This window comes from Bombina bombina, chromosome 1, assembly GCF_027579735.1.
Source record: "Bombina bombina isolate aBomBom1 chromosome 1, aBomBom1.pri, whole genome shotgun sequence".
Classification (NCBI taxonomy): domain Eukaryota; kingdom Metazoa; phylum Chordata; class Amphibia; order Anura; family Bombinatoridae; genus Bombina; species Bombina bombina.
Window position 1 is genome coordinate 963,029,897 of NC_069499.1, and position 26,345 is coordinate 963,056,241.

The window sequence follows — 26,345 nt, forward strand, 5'->3', positions numbered from 1 at the left end:
TGTCCTGCATGAAAATCATGTTTTTCTTGAAGGATGCAGACTTCTTCCTGTACCACTGCTTGAAGAAGGTGTCTTCCAGAAACTGGCAGTAGGACTGGGAGTTGAGCTTGACTCCATCCTCAACCCGAAAAGGCCCCACAAGCTCATCTTTGATGATACCAGCCCAAACCAGTACTCCACCTCCACCTTGCTGGCGTCTGAGTCGGACTGGAGCTCTCTGCCCTTTACCAATCCAGCCACGGGCCCATCCATCTGGCCCATCAAGACTCACTCTCATTTCATCAGTCCATAAAACCTTAGAAAAATCAGTCTTGAGATATTTCTTGGCCCAGTCTTGATGTTTCAGCTTGTGTGTCTTGTTCAGTGGTGGTCGTCTTTCAGCCTTTCTTACCTTGGCCATGTCTCTGAGTATTGCACACCTTGTGCTTTTTGGCACTCCAGTGATGTTACAGCTCTGAAATATGGCCAAACTGGTGGCAAGTGGCATCTTGGCAGCTGCACGCTTGACTTTTCTCAGTTCATGGGCAGTTATTTTGCGCCTTGGTTTTTCCACACGCTTCTTGCGACCCTGTTGACTATTTTGAATGAAACGCTTGATTGTTCGATGATCACGCTTCAGAAGCTTTGCAATTTTAAGAGTGCTGCATCCCTCTGCAAGATATCTCACTATTTTTGACTTTTCTGAGCCTGTCAAGTCCTTCTTTTGACCCATTTTGCCAAAGGAAAGGAAGTTGCCTAATAATTATGCGCACCTGATTAGACCACACCCCTTCTCATTACAGAGATGCACATCACCTAATATGCTTAATTGGTAGTAGGCTTTCGAGCCTATACAGCTTGGAGTAAGACAACATGCATAAAGAGGATGATGTGGTCAAAATACTCATTTGCCTAATAATTCTGCACTCCCTGTATAATGACACTCATCTGTTACTATTTCAAGATTACTCAGCTGATCCCATGAAAAAGTGCAGGGCGTTCTCCTTTCTATGTACAATATCGAGATATGAGGCAAAACAAGCATATTTACTATACCCAGCTATGTTTAAAATTGTCACACAAAATGGGCCTAAATTCTTTCAGTCCCTGGAGGATGCTAAGACATATCTTTAACTAAAGAAGAAGCATCAGCACAACATAGATCACCCAGCCAATTAAGCTTAGAAGAGGGCTTATATAGATTATGTTTGTTGTATACCAATTGTAAGCAGAGCGATTGGGACAATTGCTCGATAATTTATGATGTATGATACCAAGGTTATAACTGTTACCTGTTTGGAAGGTTTACCTTCCCATATACTGTATGTGGGTGTTCTGAGCATCTATATTATTAGTACTATAATTTATTATCTCAAGTTATTATTTTTTATTAAGCTGTGAAGTTGCAAGAGACCTCCTTCATCCTTTAAATATGCGGTATCATTCCCAAGACGTGAGTGGGATGATTCATTCAACTATTTGCTACTGTTCTTGTTTTTGAAAATGATTTATATATTTTATTTAAATATTTGTGTTCTTCTTAGATGGTGTAACTGTATTAACAGGATTGGTCCTCAATATAAATACATTTTCTCATTGTCTCATTGAAAGGCTGCAAAGGGTAATAGAGTGAGGCCCTTTTCATATTTTTCTTTCCTCTTTTTTCCCCTCTTTTCTCTCTTCCTTCTCTTCTCTGCAAATGGACTTAATGTTCAACCACATTCAATTTATTTTTCGTGGATAGTAGGAGGGTTAATCCCCCTGTTAAACATAAAGTGATTCTTATTCAATAAATAAAGCTTTTCTCCAGGAAACATACGGCTAGATCACGAGTTGTGCGTTAAGGTAAAAAAGCAGCGTTAACATGTCCTAAGGCTGCTTTTTTACGCCCGCTGCTATTACGAGTCTTGCAGGTATAGATGTACCGCACACTTCTTTGGCCTTACCGCAAACCGACTTGCGTAAACTTCGTAAACCCTTTTTTCTATAGGACTTCCATAGGGCTGGTATTACGAGTCTGTCCTGGGAGGCCAAAAAGTGAGCGGTACACCCTCTACCTCCAAGATCCGTAACGCATTCTAAAGTCAGTAGTTATGAGTTTTACACTACAACGCCGTAGCATAAAACTCATAACTAAAGTGCTAAAAAGTACACTAACACTCATAAACTACCTATTAACCCCTAAACCGAGGCCCCCCCGCACCGCAAACACTATAATAAAAATTTAAACCCCTAATCTGCCGCTCCGGACATCACCGCCACTAGAATAAACATATTAACCCCTAAAGCGCTGCACTCCCGCCTTGCAAACACTAGTTAAATATTATTAACCCCTAATCTGCCTCCCCTAACATCGCCGCCACCTACATTATACTTATTAACCCCTAATCTGCCTTCCCCAACGTCGCCGCCACTATATTAAATGTATTAACCCCTAAATCTAAGTCTAACCCTAACACCCCCTAACATAAATATAATTTAAATAAATCTAAAGAAAATTACTATAATTAACTAAATAATTCCTATTTAATACTAAATACTTACCTATAAAATAAACCCTAAACTAGCTACAATATAACTAATAGTTACATTGTAGCTAGCTTAGGGTTTATTTTTATTTTACAGGCAAGTTTGTATTTATTTTAACTAGGTAGAATAGTTATTAAATAGTTATGAACTATTTAGTAACTACCTAGCTAAAATAAATACAAATTTACCTGTAAAATAAAACCTAACCTTAGTTACACTAACACCTAACACTACACTATAATTAAATAAATTCCCTACATTAAATACAATTAAATAAATTAAATTAGCTAAATTGCAAAACCCCCCACTAAATTACAGAAAATAAAAAAACAAATTACAGACCTTTAATCTAATAGCCCTATCAAAATAAAAATAAGCCCCCCCCCAAAAAAATAAAAAAAAACCTAGCCTAAACTAAACTTAAAAGGGCCTTTTGCGGGGCATTGCCCCAAAGTAATCAGCTCTTTTACCTGTAAAAAAAAAATACAAACAACCCCCCCAACAGAAAAACCTACCACCCACACAACCAGCCCCCCATCTTCAAGACATCCGACACGGAGCATCCTCTTCAAACAACGGCTTCTTTGTAATGAATATCTCTTTAAGTGACGTCATCCAAGATGGCGTCCCTTAGATTCCGATTGGCTGATAGAATTCTATCAGCCAATTGGAATTAACGTAGAAAAAATCCTATTGGCTGATGCAATCAGCCAATAGGATTGAGCTGGCATTCTCTTGGCTGTTCCAATCAGTCAATAGAATGCAAGCTCAATCCTATTGGCTGATTGGATCAGCCAATAGGATTGAAGTTCAATCCTATTGGCTGATCCAATCAGCCAATAGGATTTTTCTACCTTAATTCCGATAACGTCACTTAAAGAGATATTCATTACGAAGATGCCGTCGTTTGAAGAGGATGCTCTTAGGTTAGGTTTTATTTTACAGGTAAATTTGTATTTATTTTAGCTAGGTGGTTATTAAATAGTTAATAACTATTTAGTAACTATTCTACCTAGTTAAAATAAATACAAACTTGCCTGTAAAATAAAAATAAACCCTAAGCTAGCTACAATTTAACTATTAGTTATATTGTAGCTAGCTTAGGGTTTATTTTATAGGTAAGTATTTAGTTTTAAATAGGAATAATTTAGTTAATTATAGTAATTTTATTTAGATTTATTTTAATTATATTTAAGTTAGGGGGTGTTAGGGTTAGACTTAGGTTTAGGGGTTAATACATGTAATATAGTGGCGGCGACGTTGGGGGCGGCATATTAGGGGTTAATAAATATAATGTAGGTGTCGGCGATGTTGGGGGCAGCAGATTAGGGGTTAATAAGTATAATGAAGGTGGCGGCGGTGTCCGGAGCGCAGATTAGGGGTTAATAAGTATAATGCAGGTGTCGGCGATGTTGGGGGCGGCAGATTAGGGGTTGATAAGTGTAAGATTAGGGGTTTTTAGACTCGGGGTTCATGTTAGGGTGTTAGGTGTAAACATAAATGTAGTTTCCCCCTAGGAATCAATGGGGCTGCGTTACTGAGTTTTACACTGCTTTTTGGCAGGTGTTAGATTTTTTTTCAGCCGGCTCTCCCCATTGATGTCTATGGGGAAATCGTGCACAGCACGTACGACCAGCTCACCGCTGATTTAAGCAGCGCTGGTATTGGAGTGCGGTATGGAGCTCAAATTTGCTCTACGCTCACTTCTTGCCTTTTAACACTGGGTTTGTAAAAACCTGTAATACCAGCGCTGCAGGTAAGTGAGAGGTGAGAAAAAACTGCTCGTTAGCACCGCATAGCTCCTAATGCAAAACTTATAATCTGGCCGTTAATTTACTGATCTAGGGCGCGATCCGATAAAGATCGTAGTTTGCTGCGCAAGCGAGGGAACCCCGCCGCCCGCAGTTTCAGCTCGCAACTCGAGCTATCCCATATACGGCGACGTCAGAGGCTAAAGTGCCGTAAGTCTGACAAACCAGCGATGTCCAGAAATCTCCAGTGACTTACGGCACTTTAGAAACTGCCGGCGCCTACAAAACCTGACTAAAGTTATAAAATCTCCCGTACTGTCTAACACGCCTCCCAAACATAGCCCGACACGTCTTACCCTCTATCCGCTATCCCCCCTCACTATCCTAACAATAAAAAATGTATTAACCCCTAAACCGCCGCTCCAGGACCCTGCCGCCAGCTATATTAAATCTATAACCCAGTAATGTGAGCCCCTACCCCGCCACCATCTACCTTACCTACCCCCTAAAGTGCGCCCCTACCCCGCCGCCATCTACCTTACCTACCCCCTAAAGTGAGCCCCTACCCCGCTGCCATCTACCTTACCTACCCCCTAAAGTGAGCCCCTACCCCGCCGCCATCTACCTTACCTACCCCCTAAAGTGAGCCCCTACCCCGCCGCCATCTATCTTACCTACACCCTAAAGTGAGCCCCTTACACTGCCGCCATCTATTTTAAAAATATTAACCCCTAATTTAATCCCCCTACACCGCCGCCAGCTATATTAACTATATTAACCCTAATTATATTAGGGTTAATATAGTTAATATAGTTATTATATTATATATATTAACTATATTAACCCTAATTATATTAGGGTTAATATAGTTAATATAGTTATTTAATTATATATATTAATTATATTAACCCTAATTATATTAGGGTTAATATAGTTAATATCATTATTATATGATATATATATTAAGTATAATAACCCTATCTAACTCTAACATCCCTAACTAAATTCTTATTAAAATAGATCTAATTAATATTAATATTATTAATTAAAATATTCCTATTTAAATCTAAATACTTACCTATAATATAAACCCTAAGATAGCTACAATGTAATTAATAATTAATAATAATAATCAATAAATTAAATAAACTACAAATATCTAAACTAAAATACAATAAAATAATCTAAACTAAATTACAAAAAAAACCCACTAAATTACAAAAAATAAAAAAAATATTACAAGATTTTGAAACTAATTACACCTATTCTAAGCCCCCTAATAAAATAATAAAGCCCCCCAAAATAAAAAAAATTCCCTACCCTATTCTAAATTAAAAAAGTTCACAGTTCTTTTACCTTACCAGCCCTTAAAAGGGCCTTTTGCGGGGCATGCCCCAAAGAAAACAGCTCTTTTGCCTGTAAAAAAAAACACAATACCACCCCCCAACATTACAACCCACATACCCCTATTCTAAACCCACCCAAACCCCCCTTAAAAAAAACTAACACTACCCCCCTGAAGATCTCCCTACCTTGTTTTCACCCAGCCGGACAGAACTCTTCATCCGATCCGGGCGATGTCCAATCAAGCGGCAGTGAAGTCTTCTTCCATCCGGGCGATGTCTTCAATCAAGCGACAGTGAAGTCTTCTTCCATCCGGCGATGTCTTCAATCAAGCGGCAGTGAAGTCTTCTTCCATCCGGGCGATGTCTTCAATCAAGCGGCAGTGAAGTCTTCTTCCATCCGGCGATATCTTCAAGCAAAGCAGCATGTTCAATCTTCTTTCTTCGCTCCTCCGCTGCGGAGCATCCATCCTGCACGTAGACTGAACTAGGAATGAGGTACCTTTAAATTACGTCATCCAAGATGGCGTCCGTCGAATTCTGATTTGCTGATAGGATTGAAGATGCCGCTTTGCTTGAAGATATTGCCGGTTGGAAGAAGACTTCACTGCCGCTTGATTGAAGACATCGCCCGGATGGAAGAAGACTTCACTGCCGCTTGATTGAAGACATGTCCGGATGGAGGAAGACTTCAGTGCCGCTTGATTGAAGACATCGCCCGGATGGAAGAAGACTTCACTGCCGCTTGATTGGACATCACCCTGATCGGATGAAGAGTTCTGCCCGGCTGGGTGAAGACAAGGTAGGGAGATCTTCAGGGGGGTAGTGTTAGGTTTTTTTAAGGGGGGTTTGGGTGGGTTTAGAATAGGGGTATGTGGGTGGTGGGTTGTAATGTTGGGGGGTGGTATTGTGTTTTTTTTTTTACAGGCAAAAGAGCTGTTTTCTTTGGGGCATGCCCCGCAGAAGGCCCTTTTAAGGGCTGGTAAGGTAAAAGAACTGTGAACTTTTTAAATTTAGAATAGGGTAGGGAATTTTTTTTATTTTGGGGGGCTTTATTATTTTATTAGGGGGCTTAGAATAGGTGTAATTAGCTTAAAAATCTTGTAATATTTTTTTATTTTTTGTAATTTATTGTTTTGTTTTTTTTTGTAATTTAGTTTAGATATTTGTAGTTTATTTAATTTATTGATAGTGTAGGTGTATTTGTAGGTTTAGGTTAGGATTTATTTTACAGGTAAATTGGTAATTATTTTAACTATGTAGCTATTAAATAGTTATTAACTATTTAATAGCTATTGTACCTAGTTAAAATAAATACCAAGTTACCTGTAAAATAAATATAAACCCTAAAATAGCTACAATGTAATTATTAATTACATTGTAGCTATCTTAGGGTTTATTTTATAGGTAAGTATTTAGATTTAAATAGCAATATTTTAATTAATAATATTAATTAGATCTATTTTAATAAGAATTTAGTTAGGGATGTTAGAGTTAGATAGGGTTATTATACTTAATATATATATCATATAATAACGATATTAACTATATTAACCCTAATATAATTAGGGTTAATATAGTTAATATAGCTGGCGGTGGTGTAGGGGGATTAAATTAGGGGTTAATATTTATAAAATAGATGGCGGCGGTGTAAGGGGCTCACTTTAGGGGGTAGGTAAGGTAGATGGCGGCGGGTTAGGAGCTCACTTTAGGGGGTAGGTAAGGTAGATGGTGGCGGGGTAGGGGCTAACTTTAGGGGGTAGGTAAGGTAGCTGGCGACGGTGTAGGGGGATCACATTGGGGGGTTATACTTTTAATGTAGGTGGCGGCGGGGTCCGTGTGCGGCGGTTTAGGGGTTAAACACTTTATTAGGGATTGCGGCAGGGGATCGCGGTTGACAGGTAGATAGACATTGCGCATGCGTTATATGTTAGGTTTTACAGGGCTCCAATAGACAGCGTAAGGCTTACTACGGCTGCATTTTGTGGCGAGGCGAAAATGGAGTAAGATTTCTCCATTTTCGCCACGTAAGTCCTTACGCTGTATATTGGATACCAAACTGCGCTGGTTTGGTATACCTGCCTATGGCCCAAAAAACTACGGGCGAAGGCAGAAATATACGATATATAACTTCTAGGTTACGCCGTATATGTGATACCAAACCAGCGCAAATTTTGGCGTCGCCGGCTTTTAAGGGCGACGCTGCATATCGGATCGGGCCCTTAGAGCATGGAAAGTTAAAAAGGGAGTGAGTTGAGAAAATTGAGTATGGGTATTATAACAGTTCAAGAATGCTATTTTATTTGGTAAAGACTTGATATAGAAGTCCTAAAGGTTCATAAAGAGCCTGAAGGGATATCTACAGTTGTGCCGATTTAGGGTTAGATTAAGAGTAGAGCTCAAATTTGCACTCCCGCAAATTATATATCTGCGCTAAACTTTTTTTGCTATTGCGCCCCAGTTGAGCATGTATTACAGGTCACAAGACTTTTGCGCTCTCGTGGTTGCATTTTCATGCAGAAAAAAATGCAAAGTTGCTAACGCAGGATCGTATTCCCCCATAGACTTTAATTATGAGTGTAATTGTACTTTTAAATGTATTTTTATGTGTTTTGTGACACTTTTTTGAATCATGTAACTGTTAACCAGCGCTCTGAAGTTGCAGAAATTATTCTATCGTAAATCACTCATGCGTTTGCATTTACTTAAAACTTGTAATATGGTTGGAATTTAAGGTGTGCACAAACAATAACAAAAACCTGATATCACTTGCGCTCAAATAATAGTGCTCCACCCGTAATCTAGCTCTAATATAGCACACTACATTTATACCTTCTGTAACACATATGTCCCTAAACAAAATGTTAAACGATTTTGGGACACCCCAATAGCTACAGTACCTTAACTAACGGCTAGATTTAGAGTTCTGCGGCCAAAGGTGTGCGTTAGCTACGCATGCTTTTTTTCCCCCGCACCTTTTAAATACCGCTGGTATTTAGAGTTCACAGAAGGGCTGCGTTAGGCTCCAAAAAAGGGAGCGTAGAGCATATTTACCGCCACTGCAACTCTCGATACCAGTGGTGCTTACGGACGCGGCCAGCTTCAAAAACGTGCTCGTGCACGATTCCCCCATAGGAAACAATGGGGCTGTTTGAGCTGAAAAAAAGCAGCGTTAAGCTCCTAACGCAGCCCCATTGTTTCCTATGGGAAAACACTTCCTAAGTCTGCACCTAACACCCTAACATGTACCCCGAGTCTAAACACCCCTAGCCTTACACTTATTAAACCCTAATCTGCCACTCCCGCTATCGCTGACCCCTGCATATTATTATTAACCCCTAATCTGCCGCTCCGTACACCGCCGCAACCTACGTTATCCCTATGTACCCCTAATCTGCTGCCCCTAACACCGCCGACCCCTATATTATATTTATTAACCCCTAATCTGCCGCCCCCGCTATCGCTGACCCCTGCATATTATTATTAACCCCTAATCTGCCGCTCCATACACCGCCGCAACCTACGTTATCCCTATGTACCCCTAATCTGCTGCCCCTAACACCGCTGACCCCTATTTTATATTTATTAACCCCTAATCTGCCGCCCCCAACGTCGCCTCCACCTACCTACAATAATTAACCCCTAATCTGCTGACCGGACCTCACCGCTACTCTAATAAATGTATTAACCCCTAAAGCTAAGTCTAACCCTAACACTAACACCCCCCTAAGTTAAATATAATTTAAATCTAACGAAATAAATTAACTCTTATTAAATAAATTATTCCTATTTAAAGCTAAATACTTACCTGTAAAATAAACCCTAATATAGCTACAATAGTTATTAACTATTTAATAGCTATTGTACCTGGTTAAAATAATTACAAAGTTGCCTGTAAAATAAATATTAATCCTAAAATAGCTACAATATAATTATAATTTATATTGTAGCTATATTAGGGTTTATTTTACAGGTAAGTATTTAGCTTTAAATAGGAATAATTTATTTAATAAGAGTTAATTTATTTTGTTAGATTTAAATTATATTTAATTTAGGGGGGTGTTAGTGTTAGGGTTAGACTTAGCTTTAGGGGTTAATACATTTATTAGAGTAGCGGTGAGGTCCGTTCGGCAGATTAGGGGTTAATAATTGTAGGTAGGTGGCGGTGACGTTGGGGGCAGCAGATTAGGGGTTAATAAATATAATTTAGGGGTCGGCGGTGTTAGGGGCAGCAGATTAGGGGTACATAGGGATAACGTAGGTTGCGGCGGTGTACGGAGCGGCAGATTAGGGGTTAATAATAATATGCAGGGGTCAGCGATAGTGGGGGCCGGCAGATTAGGGGTTAATAAATATAATATAGGGGTCGGCGGTGTTAGGGGCAGCAGATTAGGGGTACATAGGGATAACGTAGGTTGCGGCAGTGTACGGAGCGGCAGATTAGTGGTTAATAATAATATGCAGGTGTCAGCGATAGCGGGGCGGCAGATTAGGGGTTAATAAATATAATATAGGGGTCGACGGTGTTAGGGGCAGCAGATTAGGGGTACATAAGTATAACGTAGGTGGTGGCGGTGTGCGGTCGGCAGATTAGGGGTTAAAAATTTTTAATCAAGTGGCGGCGATGTGGGGGGACCTCGGTTTAGGGGTACATAGGTCGTTTATGGGTGTTAGTGTACTTTAGAGCACAGTAGTTAAGAGCTTTATGAACCGGCGTTAGCCCAAAAAGCTCTTAACTCCTGTTTTTTTTCTGCGGCTGGAGTTTTGTCGTTAGATTTCTAACGCTCACTTCAGCCACGACTCTAAATACCGGCGTTAGAAAGATCCCACTGAAAAGATAGGATACGCAATTGACGTAAGGGGATCTGCGGTATGGAAAAGTCGCGGCTGCAAAGTGAGCGTTAGACCCTTTAATGACTGACTCCAAATACCAGCGGGCGGTAAAAAACAGCGTTAGGAGCCTCTAACGCTGGTTTTGACGGCTACCGCCAAACTCTAAATCTAGCCGGTAAATTTTTGGTTAGTTTCAATGTACTCTGGCGTGCCTTTAATCTTACTGCACACACAGTTTGTGATAAGATGAGAGATCCAGTGTAACTTGCCTAGATCCAGTGCTAAGTTTGAAACTAATATTTTTTTTAAACCTTCACCTCCTTCTGTAAAGTAGTGGACATCTGGCATCAGTTGTACCTGTATGGTAAAGACTATACTTGCGTTTCACAGGCTACTGCCACCATGACACGTATAGATTTGTTTCTAGTATCTGTCTCTTTTATCCCTCAGATTGTGAACGCAAAAATTGGTGATGTTATTTTCTTGGGCCATAACCCATTATGCTTATTCTTTATGTTGGTAAGCCTTGTAGTAATAGACAGTTATTGTGGTTGTCGCAATATCTTGCTACCTCAGACATTTTTAAACACATTTGGTTGAATGCTGCATTTATTTTTATTTGAACAATTTACTTAAAGGGACACTGAACCCAAAATTTTTCTTTCATGATTCAGATAGAGCATGCAATTTTAAACAACTTTCTAATTTACTCCTATTATCAATTTTTCTTTGTTCTCTTGCTATCTTTATTTTAAAAAGAAGGCATCTAAGCTCACAAAAGAAAAAATATGGGTTCAGTGGCCCTTTAATAATTTATCTTAATAATCCAGAACTTTTTTGGAACACAGCTAAAGTAGTAGTATTGGGGAACAACATAGCTTATCTTTCCCATTTGAAATGTACGGCTCGGCAGAAAATTGAAAAATTGCGGAATAATTTATCCTCAGCATTATTGACCTAACGCCCTCCATCGTAAGCAATATATGGCAGTCAAACGGGAAAATGCCTCTCTACTTTCCCAACAGGCATCACAAAGCCTAATGATATTGGGACAAACAAATCAGGCAGATTGTTAACTTCTTTAATTAAACCTCAATCCTCCAGTAAAACTATTACAGCAATAAAAGCAGAGGGGCTAGCTGGTAAAGGACTCAAAACGTGTTGCTCAAGCCTTTGCTAAATATTATACTCACTTGTACACTAAACTTCTCTCAAATTCCAAACAGTCTAAATTCCAAACAGTCTAAGATAATTTTTTGGAACCAATACATGTACCCAAATTAAACAACGAACAGCTAGATAAACTGAATGAGTCCACATTTATTGAAGAAGTAAAACAAATATTATGTCCCTCTCACTAGGAAAAACCTCATGACCAGATGATTTACCCATTGAATTTTACTAATTGCCTGAACCTCAGGTAACCAAGTCCTACTAATCTCTTCACTAAATACTATCAAGGAAATGATGTGCCCCATCTTCTTTTTCCACTGCATATATAACTCTCATCCTTAAACCTGGGAAAGATCACCTATTACGAAAATTATATTATCCTATTTCCCTGCTGACTACAAAATCCTTACAAAGCTGCTGGCAGATCATTTGAAATTGACGTTATCAATGCTGATCCATGAGTATCAAACAGGTTTCATGTTTGCTAGATCTTCCTAACAGTTTTACAGGTTATACAGTGAACAAGGGGAGAGAGGTGAAGATCTGCCAAGGGCTTTCATGCTGTCACTGGATGCAGAAAAGCCTTTTTTGGGGGTAGAATAGGTTCATCTTTTCATCGCTATGTATAGATTTAATTTTTCAGGCCACTTCCTCTCATTTATTCAGCGTTTGTATGTAAACCCCATAGCAAATATTCTGATCAACAATGCTTTCTCTCCAACGTATTCTATGCAAAAGAGCACAAAACTGAGCTGCCTCTATCCCTTTTTATTCAATATTGCACTAGAACCGCTAGCCATTAAGCTTTTGACATAAATTCCCTGGAATCAATGTAGCAGGGGCTCCCCAACAGCTTGCTTTCAGGCCTACCGAGAGGTCCCAACCTTTCACCTCAATTGCCTGGCCAGTAGTCTTCTTATCCTGGAGTCAGGTGAAATAATAGGTAGGAAATCCCACAGCCAGGAATAACACAAGGACCCAAATGAGGAGACTGAAAACTAACAGTCTATACATTACCAAAGAAAAGACATGCATACAGGTGATACACAGGATCAGGATAAGCCAAACTCACGGTCAGGTACAAGCTAGGGTCAGCAGCAGGAAAGCAGAAAGTCGCAGTACAAAGGGAATAAACAGATCAAGAGTCCAGGTTGGGTGGGCAAAAAAAATCAGACAGCAGAGGTACCAGGGGAAAATCCAAGAGCAGGTGAAAAGATAAGCCAAAGGTCAGCAGAGAGTAATTCAAATATCAATATAGCGCACCCAGGTAACATGAAGCAAAAACCTATACAAGGGCAAACTAAAGGAAGCAGGAAGAAGCTTAAAAAGGAAAAAATGCGCTAAATACGAATAAGGACTGGAGCGCAAAATAACCTTAATAGCGCTAGATCTTATATACTAATAGTGCTCTTGAGTATAAAATAATAGTTAAAGAAACATTAAGGCTAGTGCATCCAATATTAATAGCAGTAATCTTATTACAAAAATTAAAGAACGGTGTTCAATTTTCTAAGCACATTAAAAGAGTATAGTAAAATGCACTAAGGAAGTGTTCCTGGTGGCACAGGAAACGCGTCAGATCATTTTTGTTGGTATGAGATGGAATTCAACATGATGTATATACTTTGAATACAATAAATAATAGACTTTTTATCTGCACCAAGATAATGTCTGCCTTTTTCCTTTAATTGGTGTTTATGAAGCAACATAACCCAAAATTGTGTACCCAAGCCAACTGGAGAAATAGCGCTCCTAAAATAAAACATTATTGGCAAAGATAACAGCACACACACACACACACTATATATATATATATATATATACACACAGTTTGAAAGTGCGCCCCACAGTTTGAAAACCGACCTGTCTGGAGGGAGCGTCTGTGATCCTATTTGCTCTGATTTGGTCTTGCAGTTTTTGTGTATTGAAACTTGTCAAATATAATGGATACAAATATGTTTCCATATACTTTTTACAAAGAAACATTATCCTTTTTCAGTAGGTAGTAGATAGCAGGGCCGTCCCTCCTTTTGTTACATGGCATCACACGGTATGGAGAAGGACACTGATAAGGGGGGTGGAGCAGGCTACACTTGGCAACACTAAAGTGTAAGTAATTTTTACAGAATTTTTGGAATGTTATTATTTTTTTACACTTTTTTCACACATTGTTTTACCTTAATTGACCCTTCTATAATATGCACATAACTAAAAATTATGACACTTTAACTGATCCCCTGTACCCCACAAAAACAACATATATATCCTTTTGGTGGTCTTTGTTCAGGCTTGTGTGTTCAATTTATATATATATATAGATGCTGTTGTGAACAATGGATAACGGATCATTCTGGCAATTAAATAGAAAGATGAAGATGCATTGTGTAAATACGTAAATGGAAGTTTTATTTTCAGATTCTGCCGGTGTTCTGTTAATTTTCTGTACCCTTTCAGAATTTGCTACCCGTCAGTGCACATGTGCACACTTACATCACTGCATTCCACATATGTTGTAAAGAATGTGTGGAATGTGGTAATGTATGTGCGCTCATATGCACTGAAAGGCTAGCAAATTTCGACTAGTAGCAAGTCTCGACGCTTTGTCTGCACATTCATGCCACATTTTACTATTATATTCAATATATTATTATACTACAGCTGCAAATTACTATTGGACAAACTGTTCAATTAAGGTTATGTGCATATCGAAGAGGGGTGCACGTATGCACAGACAAAGAGTTGAGACTTGCTACTAGCCTTTGGAAATTGCTACCCTGTCAGTGCACATGCATCACCGCATTGCACACATTCTTTACAACATATCTGGAATACAGTGACGTAAGTGTGCGCATGCACACTGACAGGATAGCAAATTCTTAGGGGGTAGCAAAAAACCTCATTACATCATAAGACCATGTGTTTGACCAATAGCGAAGAAGCTCCAGCATTAGGGGTTGGTCTGGATATACAGTTAAAAGGACAGTAAAGTCCAAATTAAACTTTCATGATTCAGATAGGGCATGTCATTTTAAACAACTTTCCAATTTACTTTTATCATCAAATTTGCTTTGTTCTTAGTTAAAAGCTAAACCTAGGTAGGCTCATATACTTATTTCTAAGCCCTTGAAGGCTGCCTCTTGTCTGAATGCATTTGACAGTTTTTCATAGTTAGACATATAGATAACATTGTGCTCACGCCTGTAGCTTGGCTAAAATGCATGCCTGTCAAAAGAACTGAGATAAGGAGGCAGTCTGCAGAGACTTAGATACAAGGTAATCACAGAGGTAAAAAGTATATTACAATAACCATGTTGATTATCCAAAACTGAGAAATATTAAATAAAGGGATTATCTATCTTTTTAAACAATACCATGTTTGGTGTTTACTGTCCCTTTAAATGAAGCAGCCAGATTAGGGTGCTTGATTCTCTGATGAAGAAGGAAAATACAGCCCTTAACAACTTTTTAACTGTCATCGGCAGCGGATTTTATTATGAACTTTTATGTATTGTGATGATTTTATAAGATTGTGTTGAATTGGCTTTAAAGAGGGAACAACTTTGCTGTCTTTCCTGGTACACCACTAACGCTTGATATGAAATAAATCTGTGCTGATACCTTACCTCATATAGATTGAGGTTGATTTGTGAAAGTGTAGTAGTGTACTTTTTATTCTATACTTAAAATAAACCATATTTTGCTATGTGCCCTTTTCTTCTCTTTTCTCTGAACACCCTTTACCAGACAAAGGTAAAGCAATCAAAGAAAAGAAGAAGTTTCTGCCATATCCAACGAGACAGGGACATACAATGTCCTATAAGACAAAGGGGAGAGGCGCCAAATAGTGTGACAACGTAACAGATACGATCTGAAAGATAGGATGTGCAGATGGATACTCACAAAAGGCATTGCATATCCAGTGCAATAACCAACGGACCGAGGCTTCAGAGCTGCTCGGCAGATTCAGTTGATCAGGCAGGACAGCTGGATAACCAAGGAACTCCTCTCCGATGACGTATTCTCATCTGGGCTGAATGTGACCAATCAATAAGTAGCACCTACGATAGGTGGTCGTAACCAAAGAGCAAGGTACAATGGCTTAAAAAGATTTATTTTAAAAACACATTAAAACATTAGGTTGCACAGCAAAGTGTTTCTCGGCCATAATGCTGTTTCATCAGGCTGTATAAACAATCAAGTACCTTGTTCTACTTAAACATCTTCCTATCCAATCAATAACCAGGGATCTCACCCCCCCCCCCACCAAAGTGCCATATCCTATTGAAGCATATGACCGGAAACCTAACCAATCATACTTAAGGCACGTCAGTGTGTAGGAGATTCCTGGTCAAAACATAATATTACAATTTCAAAACATAATCAAACATAATGTGTAAAAAATATAAATAGCAACACAATCAAATTGGGAATCGAAGATTTCTCCTCAAATAATTAATTAATTCTAAGAGTGTGAAATAAATTATTCAATGACAGTTTGAATATATTGGAAGTGAAGTGTACACAAGAAATGATAGTGGAGGGCCCTCTAGTGGGGCTGGAACAACATTAAAGGATTACTTTCTGTTATAATTTTTAAGCTAGACAACTAACATATTAAAGTTAATAAACATTAATTAAAACCTACTGACCTATATTTTCTCCAAAACGAAGTTTCATAACGTTCTAAAAGTTATATCTTTTATTCGCCGATGACGTTATCACGTTATCCTGCCCACTATTTTTAGCACTGCGTGTTCAAAATACTTAAACCAATAACTTTGTGTTTAAAGCGCCATTTTGAAACCTAGGTACAGTATTGTAAATGGATTGGTACAGAGCAAAGGATACCCACGGAGTGGGTTTGGAAAACAATTAAATTTGCAGACAAGATTTCTGATATATGGTAGAGATATGTTAATGAAATGCTATTGATAAAAAGCGTATTTGGGGTAGTTAGTAACAGGCATAGAAAATATTTACTTACAGTGGTCCTTTAAGGGATTACCAACTTGGAGTACAATTTTGCAAGTGTGGAGGCAGGTGTTTATGCTTACCTTTATAGGGTGCTGCAGCAGTGACACCGGCCTCTTCCTGTTCCAGACTTCAAGGAGAAAGTTTCTGCCAGACTTCAAGGAGAGGGTTTCTGTGGATCCGGTAGAGAGATTGGATGATAGATAGAGCCAGGAGAAAATCGTTGCCACCGAAGAGATACCGTGAAGTAGTGGAACTGACAGCCAGAAAGAAGGGACCTGCAAGAGAAATGGAGGATCAGCTTTCTGATGAGGCGGTACCCCCCACACCCAGTAAAACACCCCCAAGCAGAAGTTTTAACAGGGGAAAGAAAGCACTGGGTGGGGAGGCAGGCCCCAAGTTGCAGGCCCATAGTACTGGAGGTGATGGGGTGGGCCAGGGCCCTGGGCAACAGCGACAGGACTCTGGGTTGGTGCCCCAATTGGTTCATACAGCCACTTGTAGCTACCAGGATAGGCCCCAGGGGAGCCAGGAGGGGCAGTTGGTACAGGTAGGGCAGTTAGGGGGGGTCTCAGGAAATCCACTCCCTACGCTACTGCCCGCAGCCATGGCGGCGGTCCTGGCCCTGGCGCAATCACTCGCCTCAGTGATAAGCCCTAATGGCCAAGCGCAGGGCTAGGCAGTTCCGTTGTTGGGTGGTGGGGTGGGGAGAGGAGAGGGGCCTACTCCGGAGATCACAGCAACAGGCCATGCCCCCTTGCATGGCGGCTCGTGCAAGACTTCCTCCTTGAGTTCTTCCAGTGAGGAGGAGCACGGCCGCCATCTTGGGGGGCGGGGCAGATGCAGCAACCATGGCCCACACGACCGGAGCTCCCAAGGTAGGTTGGGGAGTCTCCGGGTCATGGAGGGGGCCTCTAAAGCAGCGGGGGGGCACCAGGGTACTCACCGGAGGGTAGACCAGGGAGCGCATATGTTGTGGGAGGAGCGGATGCCCCGCAGAGCGCAGCGGATGCTAGGAGGAGCATGGCAGGCCCTAAGGGGAGTGCAAGGGGCATGGATGGCAGCTACTGGCACAGTGTCCTCTCAGGCAGCCGGATTCTTCAGAGGGAACAAATGAAAATGTTGAATCCGGGCAGGGGGGCTATTCTTGTGGGGATAACGCATGAGGGTGCGCAAGTGGCACAGGATGGCCCAAGGGGGCACCTTATACAGGGGGAACAGATGATGAGACATAATGTGGGTCAGGGAGCTAGTATGGGTGCGCATGCTGGGGGTGTGACTGAGGAAATTATTAGAAGGGCAGTGGAGGAAGCACTGCGTGAAGTGGGCAGGCCTCAGCCCCCTCCGGTTTAGTGTGCACGCCCAGGGGGGCTAGGGCAAGATGATACGATCAGGAGGGCTGTACCGGCAGCACTGTGTATGGATGGTGGGGACAGTGAAAGGGGGTTAAATGTGGTCCCTCCTTTGGAGGCCTCGTTCGTGGACCGGAGTACTCCCCAAATTCCTTTGTCTCCGCAGGTCCATGTAAATGAAGACGCAGCCACGACTTCTAGATCACCCAGAGCACTAGTGGTTGCTGGACCCAGTGGAGAGCAGATGGCACAGAAGGCAGGAGCTACCCAGGCATCGAAGGATGTGAACAACCGTCTAACTGTGAGTTCTATGCACCTAACATTACACACGCTGACACGGGTCAAACTCAGATAGTGGGGAAGACTTGGGTCTAGTGGGTAAGGGACAGCGTAGGATGCTTAGATGGATTAAGAAAATGGCAGCTGAACAGGCAAAGGCTAAGGCTGGGGTTCCATGGTTGGTGGAAATGCCCGTAGGGGCGGCAGGGCTAGGTGGCACCACAAAATCGGTGGGTCAGACCCCCAGGAAGGTGGCGGCACAGGCGGATACTTACCCTGTCGGGTGCACTCGCTGTATGGCCATGTGAAACAGAGGGTCATTAAGAAAATTCAGGAAGTGCGATACGTGAACGTATTCAACCTCTCTCTGGATGCGTACAGAGCTAAAGAGAGAGCGGCGGACGGGGCCGGTCGGAAGAAAGTTCACAGGCCGGAGACCTATGAGGAATGACTGAAATGCTTCAGGGTCCTGGCGGCGTGCAATGCGGATAGGTGGCCCCTGCAGGGACATAACTTACTCAAGTATCAGGATACCATAGAGGATATCCATACAAGATTTATGGAAGGGGCATGGCGTGACTACGACATGGCCTATCGCAGGAAAATGGTGGGCAATCCTTTGTTGCATTTTGGCATACAGGACCTGCACCTGTGGTCCAAATTGGGGTTGGAAGGGGGTTCTCCCTCTCCGGCATCGGTTCGTCAAGGGGCAGAAGACTTCCGGGGGTGGGTCAGTGGCCCATTACCTCAATGACTTTTTGTTGGTGGGGAGAGCAGGTTCAAACAAGTGTGAGCTGCTGATGGACGTAATGCAGGACATGATGGCAAGGTTTGGTGTGCCGCTTGGGGACGATAAGACACAAGGTCCGTGCACCTGTCTCACATTCCTGGGTATAGAGATAGACACAGGGCGGGCAGTATGTCGACTTCCAGAGGACAAGGTGTCCCGCATGCTGCAACTGGTGTGGAAAGTGCGCGGGGAGGTCAGTGTCCAGATTAAGGAGGTCCAATCATTGCTGGGCCTCCTTAACTTTGCAGGTAGGGCCATTCCGATGGGCCAGGTTTTAAACCGTCGCCTGGAGGGTCAACTGAAAGGGCCAATAGGGCAAGTCAGGTGGGTCACGGTCACTTCCGACGTGAGGGAAAACCTGGAGGTGTGGGAAAGGTTCTTGGTGCATTTCAATGGAGTGTGCCTATTGCGGGATCCACCAGTGTTAAACAAGTCGCTGCACCTGTTTACGGATTCGGCAGGTGGGTTTGGGTACGGGGCATACCTGGGTGGGGAGGGGAGTGCTGCCCCATGGCCCCCAGAATGGATTGCCGCTGGCCTGATAAAAAATCTGACCTTGTTGGAACTTTTTCCCATCGTGGTAGCCATAGAAATTTGGGGGCTACGACTAGCAAATTGGTCAGTGGTGTTCTGGACGGACAACATGAGTGTGGTGTACGCCATTAACAGATTGTCTGCTTCATCACCAGGGGTAGTAACTTACCTGAGGCACTTAGTGTTGCGCTGCTTGCAGCTCAACATTTGCTTCACCGCCAAACACGTCCCGGGAGTGCAAAACGTAATTGCGGATGCACTCTCCCGATTTAATTGGGAGCAGTTTAGGAAAGGAGCGTCCATGGCGGCAGAGGAGGGTTCAATGTGCCCTACTTTTTTTGGCAGATGTTAAAGGTTAGAAAAGCATCCTCCCCTTAATCAGAGCATCACTGGCGCCGAAGACCTGGACAGCTTACATGGGCCATTGGAAAAGATGGGAGGCATACTGTCAGCTTGGATTTCTAACGTCCAGGGCCAACTTCCGCTGGTTAGGGCGTAGGGGGCTGACATGGGCAGAGTTGTCAATACTTCTGCAGAATGCACACAAGAGGTGGGGGCAGCCGCACATCCTTGTTTTGCATTTGGGGGGGAATGACTTGGGTTCTGTGCCCGCTTTTTACCTCATTAGGAGGATGGTGGCTGACTTGAAGTGGGTGCACACCTGGCTCAGTGATGTGAGGCTGGGATAGTCCAATGTAGTTGCTCGGCTGCAGTGGAGATATATAGTGACCCAGAAAGCAGCTTACAACATTAGGAAAAAAGTGAACAGGGAGATGGGTAGGACGGTCATGGCCCTGGGGGGCTTTGTGATAAGGCACAATGCAATTACAGCCGACAAAAAGGACCTATTTCGCCCTGACGGGGTCCACCTAACGGATGTTGGGCTGGACTGTTCTTGAAGGACATCAGGAGTGCGTTGTTAATTTAAAGGACACGTTTGTAAGTGGGAATGTTAAAGTTCCATTCTAAAAATAAATAAATAAATGAAGCAAATTGTTACACGAGTGTTATGTTACATAGTTATTTGAAGATTATAGGGGCCTGTTGGCTTGGGTGGCGGCAAGATCATGCTTGGCTCTTGTGGCGGGTGGTCAAGGCCCTGGGGAGCGGGCACGGGGAGAGAAGAGTGACGGTCTAAAAGGGGAGGAGATACGCCCACTAGATGCCGGCCTAGGGGTCCTCTCACTTGCGGATGCAGGCCGAAGATCTCTAAACATCACAGCTCTCTCTCTGTGCCAATTGGGCGTGAACAGCCGGGTGTCACGCTGCAAACACCGAAAGGGGCCTTGTCTGTCTGCTGGTAGGGGTTAGGTTTAGATGCCACCACCAGTTATTTATGACAAACTTGATTTGAAGTTTGAGTTAATATTTATGTTTTGAGTGCCTAATAATAAAGATATTAGCCTTGACCGGTCTTTCTCCCAACAAGGTTGTTGTGTCTTATTTATTTAAGATATGACTAGAGTACATAGGAGGGAATAGGGGGTTTATACCTTATGATAGTGGAGGGTCCTCTAGTGGGGCTGGAACAACATTAAGGGATTACCAACTTGGAGTCTGGAGGATGTTAGATTTTGTTGTTGCAATGTTGCAAGTGTGGAGGCGGGTGTTTGTGCTTACCTTTATAGGGTCCTACAGCAGTGACACCGGCCTAGCTGGCCGGTGGGCGTGAACAGCCGGGTGTCACGCTGCAAACACCGAAAGGGGCCTTGTCCATCTGCTGGTAGGGGTTAGGTTAGGGTTAGATGCCGCCACTGGTTATTTATGACGAACCTGATTTCAAGTTTGAGTTAATATATATGTTTTTTTTTTTTTAAATAATTTTTTTATTGAAGTTAAAACATATATCATCACAACAAGAGCTCGCCCTAAGGCCAAAGTTACAGCAAATAGAGTAATACATTGTCTATCCAAAGGTATTATTGAGAAAGCAATATGTACATACAGCAAGAGAAAATACATTTCAAATCTGGTTATGAAGATAGACAGTATCTTTGGCGAGATAAAATAGAACTTCATTTTATATTATAACGTCAACGTATGAACTCCACATTCTAATAGTATTTTACCTAAAACCAAAATATCAACCTGCGGAGAGTTAGCATAAATATCAGCCACTTTTGGGCCGAGATATATAGAGGGGAAGGGGATATTCAGCGGGTAAGCACCGCTATACGCATAGGGAAAGGGGGTGGGGGGACGGAGCCATAAATAAATGAAATTAGAATATGGTACCTGGATATATCATTCCTTAAACTTTTATAGATTAACATTTTCAGCCGTATACTATTCTGTGGTATATGTAGGGCATGTTCCCTAAAAGAATAGAATAGAATATCAGTGTAATTGCTCTATACTAAACAGCCATAAAGGTAAGTACTAGGGCTTTATATTAGCATAGGGAAAACATCTAAAAGTAAACATGCTATAAAAGCTGCAACCCTCTGGGAATTATCAAATAGTAGAAGGAGAGTATATCGTCTAAGTTAAATATCAGTTAACAGCAGTAGTTGTGCAGAGATTAGTTTATCAGTCTCAGTGTAGGCTTAGACTGGAAAGAGTAATTAGTAGATATAATAGTATAAAGCAGCTTATAGTTTGACTGATTGTACTTCAACATCATACAGGATCAGCTCTGTCAGAGCACACCTAGTACATGAGATGGCAGACAGCTGTGCCTAACACAAACAAACTTGCTTAATGTGGTACTCCACAATATATAAGACCTCTTATTCAATTAGTTAATATAAGAGTACAAACAGTTTGATGTTAGCACCAGTTCTATGTGAAGTTTATGTGTAACAGTGCCACCCTGAACAGTGGAAACCTAAAACTTAAGTGGCACCTATTGCTTAAAGTGTGATATCTATCATCTGTTAAATGTGCTGAAACTATATCATAAAGAGGAGATCCTAGGTGGCTCCATTGTACATGTCTTTAAAAGCATTCTAATGAGGGGAGAAAAAAAAAAAAAAGACTATCCCTAGAAATTAGTATGATAGCATGAGGGTATTTCTATAGGAGATTTATGTTGCATACTTTCAAAATATATTATAACTGAGAAAGCAAAGAAATAAGAGCACACAGTCAAGAATATACCACAACCATAATAACAACAAATTAAGTGAAATATATGAGATATGCAAATTCCCCACAGTAATTAGATGTTTTGTATATTGACTGAATTATAATTATATCCTTATCTTATAAACTAAAGGGTTATTTAAGACAGACCTAAAGCCATATATAGCTAGACTAACATATTGAAATGAGTCTATCAGGAGATGAGGTTAAACAAGCTATACCTTTAAGGCCTCAGTAAAATGGTAGTATACATATTTAAAGATGGCATAATAACTATAAAGTATTTAATAATGTAGGGAGGCTTATAGTCTGTTTACAGCTAGGCAATGTCCCATAATATATTGATATAGTCACTGTAAACCTTCCCAGAGTTGAAACTGAGAGCTGTTGATATTCGATATTGTCCACCTCCTTAAATGAGTGTAAATGCTGCAGCTGAAAATTAGGGGTGTTTTATTTGTGGACTAGGGTCATAGGAACTGATAAGTAGGTACAACAGGTAAAGACAATGGGTTATGACATCCCCTTGGTCACACTGGGGGTTCCAAGGGGTGAGCAAAACATGGATGGTGAGAAGTAGAAGGTAAATCATTTCCTGCAGGTGGGAGGTATCTACACTCTCGTGATAAGCAAGTCCAAGGGTCCGGTAGTAATAAGGGCTATTTGCTATAGTCCGAACCGGAGTCGTATAAAAAACAGGTCAGGGTTAACCTATTCCAGTTCTGAATGGAGGGAGCATGGGATCAGTTAAGCATACCAGAGTGTGGGGCAGATTATTATACCTAGAGCAGGGTTCTTGAAGTAGCGTACTACAGCCGTTTGCTCTCAGCTGTATGGCAACGAAGGATCTGCTGAGGCTTCTCTTACTGTCGCAGCACAAACCCGCCCATTCATTTCTAATAGCCAGATTAAGGAGATAGTGATAATAGCGTCCGTGGCCCTGCTCATTGGAGTCTATGAGATTTTCTGAAAGCTGCGTAGGCTCCATAGGCTTCGGGGGACCGGTAAGAAAATGATCTTGCAACTCCATATCTTGAGCGTTCCCAATAACTTGTGCCGTAAGGCCAGGGACCCCCTGCTTATTATGGGTCATGTCCCCCTTGTCTGGATCTAAGGTTAAGAGCAAGCGGCTCACTGATGTGCTCCCGCGAGTATAGGCTAGTTCATCTATGTCTCCGGGCCTGTACCCCACTATTTGTGCATCATCTATCAATTCTTTGGTCTTAGTGAGTGCCTCGGGTGCAGGGTTTACTGGTACTTTGCGCACGCTTTGAACTATAGTTCTGAGGTCTTCATATCCAGCGGTTAGCTTTCGATCCAGCTCTATTAGTAGAGTGCGGATAGTGACGGTCATCTCCTCCATGTTCAAAGGGAAAAAGCAGGTAAATAGTATACTCTAGCTGCTCTGGTGTCTTGGTGGGACTTAGTGTCAAAGTTGCATGGAGTTGTCCCCTTCAGATTTGCTACTGCCTTAGCCCGAGCCAAGATGGCGCCGCAACTTTGCTTTTGCAGGTCTCTCTAATCGCTATCATTGCAATTTGAACTCCAGGCTGTCTCCATACCTTCCAGAAGAACTGAATCGTTCCCCAAACCGATATTGCATTTGGGTCATGTGTGGCTTTTGTAGCTTCAGAGTGCTATGTAGTCACTAATTCAGGATCTTGTTAGTGCGCTGTAGCATGACACCCCAGGCCTTAAACACGACATCTCCTGATAAGTCCTAGAGCGCAGATTAGCTTCCAAGACTGTAGGATATAGTTGGCCACTACAACTGCAAAGTTTTTATGCACTTTTTAGAGTAGTTATCTGCAAAAATTTCAATTATAAGCAGAAAAATATGTGGAGCTCCTCTCCTGTGCGACTGGCCTGCATGTCAGTTGGCTCCGCCCCCCCTCTAATATATATGTTTTGAGTGCCAAATAATAAGATATTAGCCACAAGTTAATCGTTTATTGAATAAACGTGACCGTGACCGGTCTTTCTCCCAACAAGGTTGTTGTGTCTTATTTATTTAAGGTATGACTAGAGTACATAGGACGGAATAGGGGGTTTATACCTTTAAAAAACAATAATGAAAGCTAGTGATCTGATCTAGTTCATACATATGCATAATAGTGATGCCAACGGCATAATATTGGCAACAGTAATACTACGTGTTGTGATAATCTAAAACGATCTATGTGATACACGTGGTTATAGTGAGGCTATGAAGAAAATGTCCATCATCCAGTAAAACGACGACCTTAAAGTGATTAGTGTGACTGTGATAAATTAATAACGTGCATTGTAAATCTGGCTAAATGGCAACTTAAATGTGTGTAATTATGCAGGTGGATGGGGGTAACTATAAAGTCATAAGGTCTAAAAAAGTGACATTAATATTAATAACCAAAAATAATTAATATTATAATTATGAAATGGGGAGAAAACAAAATTAAATTTGAAATTGAATTTAAATTAAAATAAAACAAACTTGCTTAGATTAGAGATGCATTTAAATGGTTTAGGTTGGCATGGTCAGAAACTAAACTGGTTTAGTCATGTGTTATTTCTAGATTGCAATGGAGGGCTTGTGTTTTGCAGATGGGAGGGTATAGAAGCAGAAAGAAAGTGAAGCAGGCAGCCAGTAAGGTAATGAAGTATTAAGGGGTCAGGTTATCAATCATCCCTAATTGGAGCAAGGAGTGAGCACCTGTACAGAAGAGCCAGGGTCCACCATTCTTAAGAGCGGAATGACATCTTCTTGGAAGATATTTAAAGAGTGATCTAGAGCTTTATTGAGTTAAGAAAGGGTCACTGTATTTTTTAGTGGCGGGCGGAAAAGAGAATACTCTTTTTGTGGCGGGTGGCAAAATTTGCGGCCTGGCATGTGGGGTGGTGGTATGTAGAGTACGGAGATTTAGAATGGTGGTCTGCCGGTCAACCTCTTATGCCGCTACTAGTTTTCAGGCCACCCCTTCTGACATTTGCCATTAACTCCCCTGAGTAGCTTGTGATCACGCTTATTGGTCACATGAGGCCGCATAATTTTTTTACCAATGCTAGTGAAATGTTATTATTTGGTGTGGCATTGATTTGATTCATGATTTCAGAATTTTGAAATTTAATGGCAAAGAATTTGGTTTGATTTGAATAAATCCATGACATTTTCAAACCCTCAATTTTTTGTGTGTTGTTATTTACTTAAGTTAGTTAAGAATGGAAAATGTGGATGTAAGGTTTTTAGCTCATAATGAAAGTCTATGGTATAAAATCAACATTTTGCAACTGGGATGTAAAATCAAGAAAGCAAATACATATATAGCAGACCTGACATCTTTTGAAAAATATTTCATTATGCGCACTAACTTAAATATTCAATGATGTAATGGGACATTAAATCACAGGAATATCCCTTTAAATGAAGTCACATGGTGTAACATTACAAGACATAAGGGAAAAGGTAGAAAATAAACATACACTTAAAAATGCTTAATTATTTATGTGTGCTTTTATTATTTAGTATAGGAATATCAGAACTGTATTCTTGATTCGCTAGTTGGCTTTTATGTATACCCTTACTTTTTTAATTCCTTTACAGTATCCATTACTCCAGAACCTGCCAACATCTAATTTAAGATCATAATCCAGTGTTCTCCACAGAAAAGTTTGCAACCCAGGTGGCATTATGAAGTAGCCAGGTGAGGGCAGTGTAATATTTCTAATATTATATCATTTTCTGCTATCC